Raw genomic sequence first — 14,937 nt, forward strand, 5'->3', positions numbered from 1 at the left:
GCTGTATGCCATATATGCAATTTCTAAGTGATTTTCTAGGCGCCTGCTTATCATCTATCAGGCTCTGTCGGAGTATCAAAGTTGTACTGCTCCTGGGACCGCTGGGTCACGTGACACGTTCCGAGTACGCGCTATCGGATAGGCAGCTGTCATCTTCCTTAGATGATGTCATGCTATGGTCATGTAGAAGCTTGCATGACATCACCGGGAGTCCGTCGGACGTGGATTGGGTACTACTCCTGACTGTCCCGAGCTCAGAACAGACTGGAGCTCTGAGGGGCTCACCATGATGTATGGATTAATCCACACCGTCCATCAATTTTTTCACATCATTTTAGTATATAATCCAAAACATGAGATAGATCCAACATCAATTGTACGGTGTATCATACCACACTAAGCATTGATGATAGTAATTACAGTGGTTGAAACTCTCCTAGGATCTACCGTGATGTTTATTTGCCATCCAAACTGTCCATACAGTCACATAAACCTTGACGAAGACAAAATACAAATACGAGCTCTATTCAAAACTTCTGTGGCTACCAAGGAGTTATTAACGGTGGGAGTTTAATCCCAACTGTATGATCCATTTGAGGTTTCCATATACCTCATTTTTTCAGATTATATACTTAAAACGATACGAAAAGATGGATGGATGGTGTGGATAAACGCATATATCACGGTAGGATCGTCAGAACCGCAGCCTGTTCCAAGGTCGGCACAGGCGAGGCTAGTACCCCATCCGTATCCCAGCCTTACCGCATGTTACACTTGCCGTGGGATACAACTTAATGATGTGTTATGCATCCACGCCGTCCATCTATTTTTCCTGCCCACTTTAGATTTTGATCTAAAAAATTAAGTAGATACAAATCTTTGGTGGACCACACTGTAGGAAATAGTGGTGATTGAATGCCTACCATTAAAAATTCCTAAGACAGGTAGTAATGCCTACCGTAATGTTTATTTTCCTTCCAAATCCGTTAATAAGGTCAACCAGACATGAATGAAGGGAAAAATATTAAGATATGATAGATCCAAAACTATGGTGGCCTACAAAAAGCTTTTAATGCTCATTCACCACTGTTTTCAATGGTGTTACCTGAGGTTTGGATCTGTTTAAGTTTTGGGACCACTTTTGAAAATAAGCTGGAAGAACAGATGGACGGCGTGGATATAGAAAAGATTAATCAAGGTGAGCCCCACACGGTAAGGGCAACAACTAATCGGCTTGGGGGCTAGACTCCCTGGCTTAGTTGTAGAAAATCCTGACCATTCAAATCTCTAACCTAATTGTGAATGGAGCAAAACTCAAAATTTATAGTGATTTTTCCCTAGGAATGTGGACCACACATTATTAACTTTTAATCATTCATGTGATAGTTAGGATCGCTCGATCAGCCTGATATTTTAGATATGCTCCATCCACGGTGGGCCCCTCAATTTGGTTGGCCAGGAGGCATACATGAGTGCCAGATATGTGACAAGGATGACTCATATGTGGATGTCCTGACTAGCTCTCATATGGTACCAGTACCATCATTTGTGGCTGTGAACGATGGGAGATCGGCGCCCACACTTTAGGTGATCGGTTTTGATTTTTTGATTTTTTGATTGAGGGTGAGACTTTGATTGTACATTTGGAGTCGCCACTAGCCAACTAATCTCCAAATCCCGTAATTGGTTAGAACCCGTGGAATATATAAAGTTTAGAGAAATCCGAATATTCTCTTGCCTTAAATTGACTCCTGGTCTGTGATCTAGAATTCTGAGTAAGGGACCTTGGTTACAAAGAGGGAAGGTATTAAGCACTCTCTTTGCCCGTACAAATGTACAGTCTCTAGTTGGTGTGATAAGAAATCTTAAGGGATGAATGATATGGTCGAAGTAGGACTAGGCATACATGGATTTCTGATGCAGCAAGATCCAAGATTTCGGCAAACCACAGATTATACGTCCGAAAATGTATCTAGAAAGGTGGATGTGATGATACTTATGTAAATGTAAAGAAATGTGGACTAGATCACTAGGAGTTTCTATTGTGACAGGATCCAGTGTACAGCAAGTCACAGAGCATACATTCACTAGCAATCTAGAGAAGCAGGGGGTTGAGAAGAGAAGAGATGTTATGATGAATGCTTGGATGAAAAATGAAATGATCTTCGGCTTGTTCTCGAATTGGCTAAAATATAGACCACACCATGATCAATCCGGGCTAGACTATAGAGTTGAGATGGCTGGGAGGAGGCTAAAGGGTGGCTAAAAAAATCAGATCTTGGAGGCCTGGAGCTCCTTCTCACCCTCACTCTCTTCCTCTGTTATACTCCTTTTTTTTTTTTCTTTTTCTTTTTTTGTTAACGGTAGGTTCCACCATTACATATGGTGTGGCCTACATAAGATGTGGATGACCCTTATTTTCGGGCACATACCGTAACTTTGATTGGCAAAACTAATGAACGGTGTGGATTTGTCATGTGATTCTTATGGGTTCCATTCTCTTAAACAAAAAATAAATAAATAAATAAATAAACAAAACACAAAGTGACATGCTGATGCACGTCACCCCATGAAACAAATCTCTCCTCCACGATTCTATCTCTCCTTCCTACTTCTCCGCGGTATAGTTACAAATGTGAACCCATCCACCATGCATGCCATCATCATGGTGGGACCCACTCCTCAATCTAAACCGTCCAATGAACCTGGACTCTCGATTAACCTTAACTCTTGAAATCTTTTACCTAAAAACATTTTATGTGGCTCACCTTGAAGCTTGTTTTGAACTAAATTTTTTTTTAACACCAGGACCTATGGAACCTGATTAGTTGACTGATTTCTCTTAGCCATTATGGTGGACCCTACATCACTACCCACTCCTTACGGTTACAACAAGCGAAAGCAGAAATCTGCCTTGTGCACGAAGTCACACTCTCACGTTCCTTTCTCTCTCAGACTCCTTCATATACAAATCTCCTCTCTTACAATCGTGGAGATTCTCCTCATTGATACCGGCCCGCTCATTCATCAATTCACAGCCATTGAAAAGCCTACCATTGAGATCTCTAAAATAAATAAATAAATAAATCTCTTCTTCTTTCTACTACTCAATTTCATACATCTAGCTGCTGCACTTTCCAAGTTCAGAATTGACCAACAAATCAATCCAAGCTTCAATCTATGGAGCCCACAAGCTTTGTATGATTTATAAGAACCATCCACAGCTGTCAGTGTTGCAAAATGCATCAATTCAAATTTTGACATGATTGGCTTCTTCATCTACGCCACCACCGTCTGATGTAAACCAGCATTACAGTAAGTAAATCTTTCCATGAGGCCTATTAAAAATAGATCTGACCATAAATTAATATATAGGGTCTTAGTATGTATATTTGCATCATGTAATAGGTAAATTGTTTCCCAGATAATTAATCTGAAAGTAATGTACAGTTATAATATAAGCCAACCCACTAAGTTAATTAGCTTGTAATTATTCATTTATTTTCAGAAGTTTTTGTACAGATAAAAACCCTAATTATGAGAATTGTATTGGAACCATAGGTAAATCTTATCTGATCAGACCAATTCTAGTATACAAATCCAATTTTGTTCGTGATCGTTACATCAAATCAGATTTGTAACAGACTTTGTTATCCAGAGAATAATCCTACAAAAATTCATATCTATATCAGAGTGTTTTATCATCACAACAGGTAGATAATCATTCCTTATTGATAAATTCATAAATAATTGTCTTATATGATCTAGACATTAAGATATTCTTTATTTGACTGAACCAATGCAAATATTATTTTTTTCATTTAATATTATTTAGTGGTGATAATGAATATTAATTATATGAATATGGACACTATATCTGTTATATTTCCTTGTAAGTCTGAGTTAAATGCATTTTATGTGAACTATTTCAATTTAATGTAAGATTTAAAAATTATTACGAGTGCTCTGCCCAGGGTCATTCCTGAAATAATTGGCACGACACGGGTGTTCTGCCCAGGGTCATTCCCAAAAGGATCGGCACATGTACTTTGCCTTGTGTGATTCCCTAAAAGGATCAGTATACACGGGTGCACTACCCTGGGTTTTTGTCCCTAAAAGGTTATACCGGTGCTTTGCCGAGGGTCATACCCTGAAAGGAACAACACCGGTACTCTGTCATGAGTCATCCCCTAAAAGAATTAGCACATATGAATGTTTTATCTACTCCAAATCTTAGTATTTTTAGAAAAACTATGTTAAATAATTTATTCATTTCATATTCATGAATGTTAAATTATTAATTATGATTTAAATCCAATGTTTGCTTTATTTTGATTAATATGTCGAGGTTAAATTTGGTAATATTTATGAGGCATTCAACTCGGGATTGATGTGATTCTATTGAGTTGTTAACTCATTATGTTTTAACTATTTCAGGTTATGAATATTTTGAAAATGCAGGATACTACTATCAGTAGTGGAGCATTGAATGTGGTTGGATGCACGTGGCATGTCTACATATGATCAATTTTATTTTATTTTAGAATTATAAATGTAGTAAAGTTTAACTTGATTTTCTTACTTCAAGTTAAATAATTATGCATCAATGTAGTAACAGATTATGTAATTAGTTATCTTAGCATATGTTTGGATTTTAAAATTGTGGACTATGGTGGGAGAAAATGAAATGCATATTTAATTATCATACTTTATATATTTATTTTTATTTTTTTTCATAGGTCATGGGTCTGGAATTCGGGTCCTGGACACCTTATTCAGGTACCTAAATTTTGGGGCATGACATCCTCTCTCTCTCTCTCTCTCTCTCTTGAAATGAGATAGTCGTGGTAGGATTGTTGTGTTGTGTGAAATGTGAAGAGGAGAGGGCTATTTATAGCCCTTTGTGATGACATTGTGGTAATTGTTGGGTTTGTGAAGGGTAAAAGCTGACATGACAGCTTTGGATTGGTTGAGGAGAGAGAAATGTTATGTGGCATGCTCTTATTTGCTCTTGGGGGTAAGTAAAATGGTCAATAGGATGAACTATAAGGGTAATTTCATATAAAAGTTGACTTTGGGATGAGGGACAGCTGTGTGCCCAGAGGGAACACTTGTCGGATAAGGAGCGACAGTCGGATTACCTTCGATGGTAGTTTGACTACCACCCACGGTAGCCCGACTACTGCCCGGGCTGGGTTTCCTCTAGGCTCTGGTAGGTGGGCTTGCTTCAATGCTCTGGCTTGTCCTAAAGTCTACTTTTTAGATTTTTGGGCTTGAATGGTCGAGTGTATCTTCGAGGTTTGTACTATTTGGCACATACACTCTCTGGCTTAGGTGATGGTTTTTAGGGTTTGAGCTAGGGTTTAAGTTGGGGTTAGGCTAGGGTTATGGTTCAGGCTGGGTTTTGGCTAGCTTTAGGCTAGGTAAAGGGTGTGGCTAGGGTTAGGTTAGGGATATGGTTCAGGCTGAGTTTTGGTTTAGGCTAGGTTTAGGGTTCGGCTTAGGATATGTTTAGGGTTTCCAGGTTATTCTAGTTCTCTCGAGATGCTAGCTTGGGTGGGGTGTTTACAGTGGTGTTGTTGTAAGAAACGGATCGGCTACTCCCCCTGCCACCAGCCAATGGCTGGTGGTCAATGCTTTGTGGGCCCCACCATGATGTATGTGTTTCATCCATTCTGTCTATCTATTGTTCCAGATCATTTTATGGTATGAGACCAAAAATAAGGTATATCCCAATCACAAGTGGACCATATTATAGGAAACATCGTTGAATGAGGGTCTTCCTTTAAAAACCTTTTGGGGGGCCATAAAAGTTTGAGATCAAGCTGATTTCTTTTTTCCCTTCATATGGGCCAGTATGACATAATCAACAGATTGGATGTCAAATAAACAGTACAGTGGGTACTAAGATGATTTTAACGGTAGATATCCAATCACTATTGTTTTCCTGTGGTGTGGTCCACCTAAGATTTATATCCCTCTCATTTTTGGGATCAAGCCCTAAAATGATCTGTAAAAATGGATGAACGGAATGGATGAAACACATACATTATGGTGGGCCCCACAGAGCACCGACCATCAGCCACCGGGCTGGTGGCAGGGGGAGTAGCCAATCTGTTTCCGTTGTTGTAAGGCCACGTCATGTGCATCTGATCCACGTGGTCAACCGTGATGCTCACTGTAGATCAGGCTGTTTCAACAGTTAGTTGGTACACAGCCCAGGGAACAATCTAAAATCATGCCTAAAACCTTAAAATTCACTTGTTGTGGTTCACCTAGGTTTTGGAATGATCTGATTTTTGGTGTGTTATCAATGGGTTGCATTTGAAGAATGGATTAGATGCCGTACATAGAAAACGGTGGCCCCACAAACAGAGGAGCAATTTTATTGCTCGGTGTCCGTTGATTTGGGTGGGTTGCATTTGATGAATGGATCAGATGCCAGCTCATGTAGGGCATAAGAAGATCCAAATCTCAAGGTGGACCACACCACACCACATGAAACAATGGTGATTGAATGCCCATAATTTAAAACTTCCCGGGATACATCATATGTTTATTTGTGATCCAACCTATAAATAAGGTCAAACAGATGTCTATGAAGCTAGGAAAACACAAATACCGATCAATCCAAATCGTTTGTGGCCTCTAGAAATTTTTTAATGATTGTTAGTCTTGAATTCTTCTACTTTGGACACGTGAGATTTGCTTAGAGCTAATTGGATCCTATTCAAACTATGATCATTGACCCCTAACATTAAGATAAAGTAGTGCTCGGTTGTGGTTCGACTGTCTGTCCTTTTAGTCAATTGTTGAGTGTGCTATCAGGTGATTTGCGGATGTTAGAACTCTTCCTCCAATGAATTTTTATTTTCTTTGAAAATTAAAGACTTTCAAATGTTTAACAATTGTAAGGTTGAACATATATGGATACAAGATTATCATGGAAATAAATGAGACTTACCACTACAATGGGATTACCAACCTTGTTGAGAGCAACATGGTGTTTTGTGGAGTAGCATGCTGATGAATGAGATAAGAGCAATGTCGAGTATTACAACTACGGTCAGCCCAGTGTATAAGCATAGGCGGATGATTCTTAAGGCTAAGATCTTTCTTCAGAATCGGCACATAAGCCCAAATGGAAGGGAATTACTACTAAAGTTGATCTGGTGTGGGTATGATAAGCTGAGCCAAAATAGATAACAATGTTACGCTAGTTGATAGTTGATTGGCTTTGGGTTTGATTGTGGATCGATGCTTTCTTTGAATTTGCCTCTGTTATTTATAGCCTCCCTGAATGAAGTGTGAAGACAACCACTTGTCCACATGGCAACTTCAAGTATAACTATTTGTAAAAGTGCGGTTACATTTACTCGATCATGATTTGTTTTCACTGAATGCCTAAAACGTGCTCCAATCCCAACATAGCCTTAAAAGTTATTTGTACTCATTCAAAGATTGCATAAAACCAACACTCTTCGAAGATATGAAGTATTTCTCATATCTTCAATGCGTGCTTAAAAAGATATCATATATGTCATGTGGCTGCTCTTATACCATTGATTTAGATATGCCAAATTTTGGTATGAACAATGGTTAATCACCACTGTTCCTTGTGGTGTGGTCAACTCACATCCACCGCCGCAACCTGTACCATATGAACAGGGAGAATATATATTAGGGAGGCATATTTGTTGTTCTGGTAATTTGAACACAATTTTCCTCTCTGATGCCATGTCAAATAACCACTTGCTCTAAGAAGACAGTGTGTTAATCCATATCAAGGGACTTTAACACTAACAATCATAACTTTATGATTGATTATCAGAATCACATATATAAGATAATTATTCGAAAGCGTTCGACAAGATTTACAACTTTGTTAAAGAACTTGATTATGTGAAAAAAAAACAAAAAAACAAAGCATTTTCAATTTTATGTATTTATTGGCACTTGAACTTTACCACTTTTAGTAAGTTGCAAATTTATTATGTCTTATTCATTTAGGGTTTGAAGAGTCATCTTCACTTGCAACTTAAAATCTATATTACAGTCATTTATGAGAGTTGGGTGGATTGTGATGTCATTTCTAATTTTAGAAATTGGGCTATTTTGGATGAGTTCAGAGCCCGAGACTTGCATTAATTGAATTGACATTTTCATCATTAACAAATTTTTGTTTTCTCTTTTCATAAAATTTTCAATTATTGATCCTAGACTTGTTGCCGGGAAAAGATAGTGATCCACTCATCTCTTCTTCTTCTTCTTCTTCTTCTTCTTCTTCTTTTAAATTTTATTTATTTTTTTCACACTCTTGCTATGTAAGGCACATTGCCAAGTGTAAGGCTGGTGTCCAAAAAGGGCATCATTGTTCCACAAAACCCTGGGGAGGTTGGTAAAAGAGACTTTAATTTTTGGTGGATTTAAGGGCATTATGGTACCCGATGGTTTAGATTGTTCATCAAGTAGGCAGATTGTGAATGTGAGGTTGACTTAAATCACTATAATTTAAAAATAGACAATAATCCAATGGAACTATGAATGGCCATGGGACCACTTGATGGACAATGTATAATGTACATATTCTACAATTCTCTCTAGCCGTTTGTTTGTCTTTTTCATTTAAATGGTAAATGGTGGTAAATAAGTAATATTTTGGATCGGAGATGAGTAACTATGCCTTGAGAACCAAGATGGCAACTTAAAATCTATGGGTCTCACTGTGATGTATGTGTCTATCCATGTCAACCTTCCATTTTATGAGCTCATTTTAGAGCATGAGTCCAAAAATGAGGTAGATTGTAAGCTCAAGTGCGCCACACCATAGGAAATAGGGGGGATAATGACAAACACCTCTAAAAACTGAAATTTGTGCAATGTATATCTAATATTGTTAATAAGGTAGAAGGACATAGATGAGGGGAAAACACAAATATCATGCAAAACATACTTTTCTACCCTTTTTATTTATTTATATATATTTTTTTGCTGATAAATATGTTGTGTACCAAACTCGCTTAATTACTAAATAAGTAGAAACCAAGATAGGTATAAATAACTTATCGAAAGTAACTTAACATACACTCCTCCTAAGCACCCGTCAGGCTTGGGTGTTGCTGAATCTTTCTTGGTGGAGGCCTCACCCAACACAGTGCAACTATGATTGTGGAGCCCACTTTGATAGATGTATTGTACATCTACACCGTCCATCCATTTTATCAGATCATGCCTTAAAATGAAGCTAATCAAAATGTCGGTGGACGATACCACATAAACAGTGGTGACTGAAGGCCCACCATTAAAAACTTCCTAAGCTCCACATTAATGTTTCCCACCATTAAAAGCTTCCTAGCCCACTGTAATGTTTATTTTCCATCTAACTGGTTGATAAGGTCATGTAAACGTGGATGAAATGAAAAAAACAAATATCAGCCTGATCCAAAACTAATGTGGCCCACAATATTGTCCACCCGAGATTTTGATCTGCTTTATTTTTATACTAATGCCGGAAAATGAGCCGGAAAAACAGGTGAAGAGCCCGGATATATAATACATACATCAAGGCAGGCCCCACGGTCAGGGCCACACCATGTTGGATGAGGCCGGGCATCACCTAATCCGCTCCTGCCTCACCCAACATGGTGCAGCTAGGGCCGTGGGGCCCACCTTTGATGTATGTGTTGTATATCCACTCAGTCCATGAAGCAGATACAGATCTCAAGTGGACCACGCTGTAGGAAACAGTGGTGATTGAACACCTAGCATTAAAAACTTCCTAGGTCCCACTGTAATGTTTTTTGCCATCCAACCTATTGATAAGGTAACACATACCTGGATGAAGGGAAAAAAAACAAATATCAGCTTGGCCCAAAATTAGTGGCACATAAGAAGTTTTTAATGGTAAACCACCACTTTTTTCCTATGACGTGTTCCATCGACTGATATTTGGATCTGCTTTATTTTGGCCTCAGCTCATGCCATGAAATGATCAGAAAAAATGGATGGACTGTTTATATGCTACATATACATCAAGGTGGGTCCCATGGTCAAGGCCCCACCGTGTTGGGTAAGGCTGGACAGACTCAGTCCGTTCCCACACAGGATGTAAAATATTTACATGTTGAGGTTGATGTCAACTCATACTCTTTGGGCTTGTTTGCATACCACCAAATAAGTTACTTTTAAAAGTTACTTATTTGCTGAAATCTAGATTATCTAGGTAATGTTTATTTTAATTTAATTAATTAATTTATTATTATTTTTTAAAAAACTTTTTACCTTATTTAACTTTCTCTCAATGTCAAGAGGTCCATGTAAAAGGAGGTATCAAAGGAGGCCCTACTTGATAGATTGTCCACATCGAAGGTGGGGCCACATGATGGATAGTCCACATTAAAAGTAGGCCCCACATGATGGATGACTCCATATTAATGTGAGCCTATATAATGAATGGTATGCATCAAAGACTGCCCCACATCCAAAGCAGGCTGATATAATGGACAACCCACTTCAAAGGTGGGGGCCTGTATGATAGATGGTCCACATCTGATGCAAGAAAGTACATGATGAGATCAATCACCATTTTTCTTAGGGATAACTACTCTGAATCCACAAAGCTCTCTGGATTCCTCGCATAGTTTCTTCAAATCCACAATGGATAAAATAGAAATAATTTTTAATAAATTCAAAAATAAATTGATTGATGATAGAAACTGGAATGACAAATTTTTAAATAATGAGTTCAAATCTAAGACAGAGTTTTAGACTCTAACTCTTTAAAAACATGACTTACTATAAATAGTAAATTATTATTTATAAACGATCATCATACGTACTAGACTTCATGGTTTTCGGCCAAAAATAGTAAGTGTCCAATTTGGCCTAACCATGCTATTTTTCAATTTTTCTAAGCCTTTTCATGTTGGGCACGACTCTTACAACTCAAAGGATAAAAAATTATGATTGAATTAAAACTTCCTATTTATAGTGAAAATGAAAATAAAATAGACTTTTGACTATTGATCTGATGAAATCTTGCAAATGTGGCATGGGCGACTATGCACAGCGGAGTTAGTTGGCTAAAGTAGCTACTCCTAAAATCCTATATGATGCGCCGAAAAATGCATTCAGATTTGCAAGATACAACTGTTTTAAGGTTTTGCTGTTACGGATTATTTTTGTCTACGATCAGGCCTTCTTTAATCCATCTTTGCCATGAAAGTATCCGCGACCCGCTCTACATTAACATCAAAGGTAGCCTCCACATGATGGTCAATGGAAATGGAAGCAGAGCCTCAAATGATGGATGACCCACTTAAAGGTGGGCCCTATATGATGGACACTCCACATCAAAAGTCAGCCCTTAATGATGAATGGTCTGCATCTACGACAAGCCCTATGTGATAGGTGACCTACCTTGAAGGGAGGCCCACATGATTGACGATTCACATCAAAGGTGGGCTTCATAAGATGGGCAACTAATAATGAAGGTGGGCCCCACATGATGGACAACTCACACCAAGTTAGGCCCCTCATGATGGACTTTCCACATCAATGGTTAGCCCTAATGATGAGTGGCCCACATTCAAGGTAGGCCTGACATGATGAATGACCAACATCCAAGGTGAGCCCTGCATAATAGCGGTGCCCATTAAAGTTCGACCCCTGATGATGAATGGCATTCACGATGGGTTGTGCATGACGGACAACCCATATCAAAGGTGGGGCCCACACAATGAATAGTCGACATCAAAAGTTAGCCTCGCATGAATGATGAATATGAAAGTGAACCAAACAAATTTGAGGAATAAATAATTAAAACAAAACTGGCTTTTTTTACTTTTCAGTTGAAGGTATTTTATTTATCTAACAAGCTTATCTACTAATTAAGTAGATAATAAGATAAATTACTTATGTCATAGCTTATCTAAAGTAACTTACCATGCAAACACATCTTATTAGTTGGTGTCCACATAAGCCAGTGACGGCTAGCATTATCCAGTAACTTTGCTAATCTCGCATGCATGTGCAATAAAGCTCATGTGCACACAACACATGTGCTAACATGGCACACACATGTAGAACTAATCCATCCATCAAATTGGTCAAATCTTCTTACAAGTCTTTCCAATATAAATAATATAACCATGTATATTGGCCACATCTAATCATTATAGCCATTATCTAAACATCAATGTGTATGCATCGAAATGAAACAATAACATCTACACATATAAACATAATCATAAATGAAAAAAAAAAAAAACCTCAATAATATAACAAGTAGTTACGCTTTACAGGTATTTTTTAATTCTTTCATATCATAGCAAGCAACGGCTGTCAGTTAAATAAAGTATAGAGGGAATAAAGGCAATCCCGCTATTATGATTTTTTCCCCTCTTTTTCGTTTGTAAAAAATAAATATGACGCAACTCAAGATCCCTTTAGGAAATGTGATTGTGTCAATATTAGTATTTAGATTTTTACAATTTTCTTGTATGAAACAAACGAATACTCCTGAACTTGTGTCGTAATGTATCCGTCTTTTTGTTAGATGATAAATTGGCATTTTTCGCTTTTCTGAAGCTTGTTGCCTTCTTTATTGATCCAACAAAAAGGAAAAGAAAAAAGGAATAAAGAAAGAGAGTAATCATGCAAGTTGCTATTCTCGCCCCCATTCTTTTCTCCCCCTTTGTGGCTCGGCATTGTGTGACTAACCATGTGACAGCTTGTACTTATTCGACCTGATTCAGTTTGATATCACGAGTCACGCATGCCTGATTTGGATGAGTCTTTGACTTAATTACCGAACAAGTTAATCCAAGTCACTAAGTCTTTTTTTATTATTTTTTATATTCACATATGCTCACACCCACACACAGTATAACAGGCACTCATACCCAAGACTTCAGTATTAAAACTCGAAAAATCTATTACTGAGCCATGAGTAGGAACCCCACCGAGTCTTTTTACTTATAAACTTAATTTATAATGTCAATGGCATTTCCATATAATAACAGAGTTGAATGTTCATGAAAATGATCTCTGCACTTGCAATATCTGGGCCCTTATGTAGTTAGTGGGTTGTACCGAAATGATCATGACATGTAGCCATTTCTAAGCCATGGGTACTGGATTCCTTTAGAGATGGGTAAATGAGTAATGTTCACCCCAGTATTAATGTATGTGAACTTTCACATGCAAACCAACATGTGACTTGTGTATTACATGTGAGTGGAAATAGTAAGATCACCTGGGCTGAAATCCAGGATGATCCATTCATCTCTGACTCAATGTACATGTGTGGCCCACCTATTCTGTGGACTGTTCCAATTTTAGCTCCAAGTGATCTTAATGGTATGGGCCACCATTTTCTCAGGTCAGATGTTTCACGAAGTGACATTTCGCAGTAAATAGAAAAGTTGCATGTTAAAGTTACCGTACAAAGCTGCATGTGAACATTTCCATAGGGTATAATATGATAGTGGAGTGCAGCCAAATGGCTTCCTACATGTGATGTAAGGGATAAAGGGGCACACTCACCTCAAATTATTGAGATTGCAAGCTGGCTTTCTGGTCGTATTCCAATAACACGATTTGGTCCTGTACTCTCACACACCCACGTACGAAAATGTGTCACACGTGTGTGAAATCCAAGCTGTACATATTAAGTGGGTCATAGTGTTTCTATGCCCTGGCACTAGAATTGGGCCAGTTGCGTTATCTGGTGCGGCACATAAATGTTTAGAGTTGAAAATGGCCAGCATTTTTCTAATCATAACTTGTGCCGTACGTTGTGGCCCATCTGATGGGTGGACCATATGGTTATTTATTCAGGTGATCAACACCCACTGGGGCCCACCCAATGGACAGGTTTGATCTTGCATATGTTTTTCCATATTGGACGTGTATGCTGACTGGTGACGATATACGCAGGTGGGATTAGCAGTCGTGACAAACTGAAAAGTGGGTGAAGAGAAATAAGACCCGAACATCTCATCAGGTGGGCCAGTTCAGTACAAACAGAGCAGACGGCTTAGAAAGGTTTGACAAGAGCCCAGTATGGATGAGTGGACTGTGCACACAGCAGTCTTCACAGCAGGGACCACTTTAGAAATAGCAGGACAGATTTCCTGCGATGCTTTCGCAGGAAGTTCCTGCCTGGAAACCTAGGTGAGGCCCACCGTGATGTTTGTGAGAAATCTGACCTGTCCATCCGTTTTGTGAGCTCATTTTAGTACTTGAGACCAAAAATGAGAAATAAGTGGGTAGGGAAATTTCTACCGTTGAAAACTCCCTATCGTCGACAGTGATGTTTACATGCCATCCATACCGTTCATAATATCATTCCTACTGAGATGAACTGAAAAAATAAATATTAGCCTGATTCAAAACTTCTGTTGCCTCACGAATATTTCAACTGTGGAAGTTTATTCCTCTCGTTTTCAGCCCACTTGGTTATTGGATTTGGCTCATTTTTTGCTCGTTTTTTTAGATCATGTCATTTTTTGAGACCATGTCCTAAAATGATCTCAAAAAACGTATGGACAGGGAGGATTTCTTACAAACATTACAGTAAGTTCCATCTAGGTTCCCAGCAGCCCAGATGCCACCCACTTGCTAGATTGAAACGCGTGGTGCGCGTAGGACGCGGATTTACTGCTATAGGGGTAATTTTTTACTGCACACGCGGCCTTCCATCCACCCTTCTTTTTTCTTTTTGGACCAAACAAAACCCATATTACTAATCTCCATCCATTTTTCCAGATCATTTTAGTAGATGAGACAAAAATTCAGGTTGATTCAAAACTCAATTGGTCCGCATGAGAGGAAAAAGTGGAGATTCAGTAACCACTGTTTAAACTTTCATATGGCCACAAAAGTTCCGTATGAAGATAAGTGTTTTGTGTTTTCACTTTATCTCAGTGGGGATGA

Source organism: Magnolia sinica, chromosome 5 (assembly GCF_029962835.1).
Source record: "Magnolia sinica isolate HGM2019 chromosome 5, MsV1, whole genome shotgun sequence".
NCBI classification, from domain to species: Eukaryota; Viridiplantae; Streptophyta; class Magnoliopsida; order Magnoliales; family Magnoliaceae; genus Magnolia; species Magnolia sinica.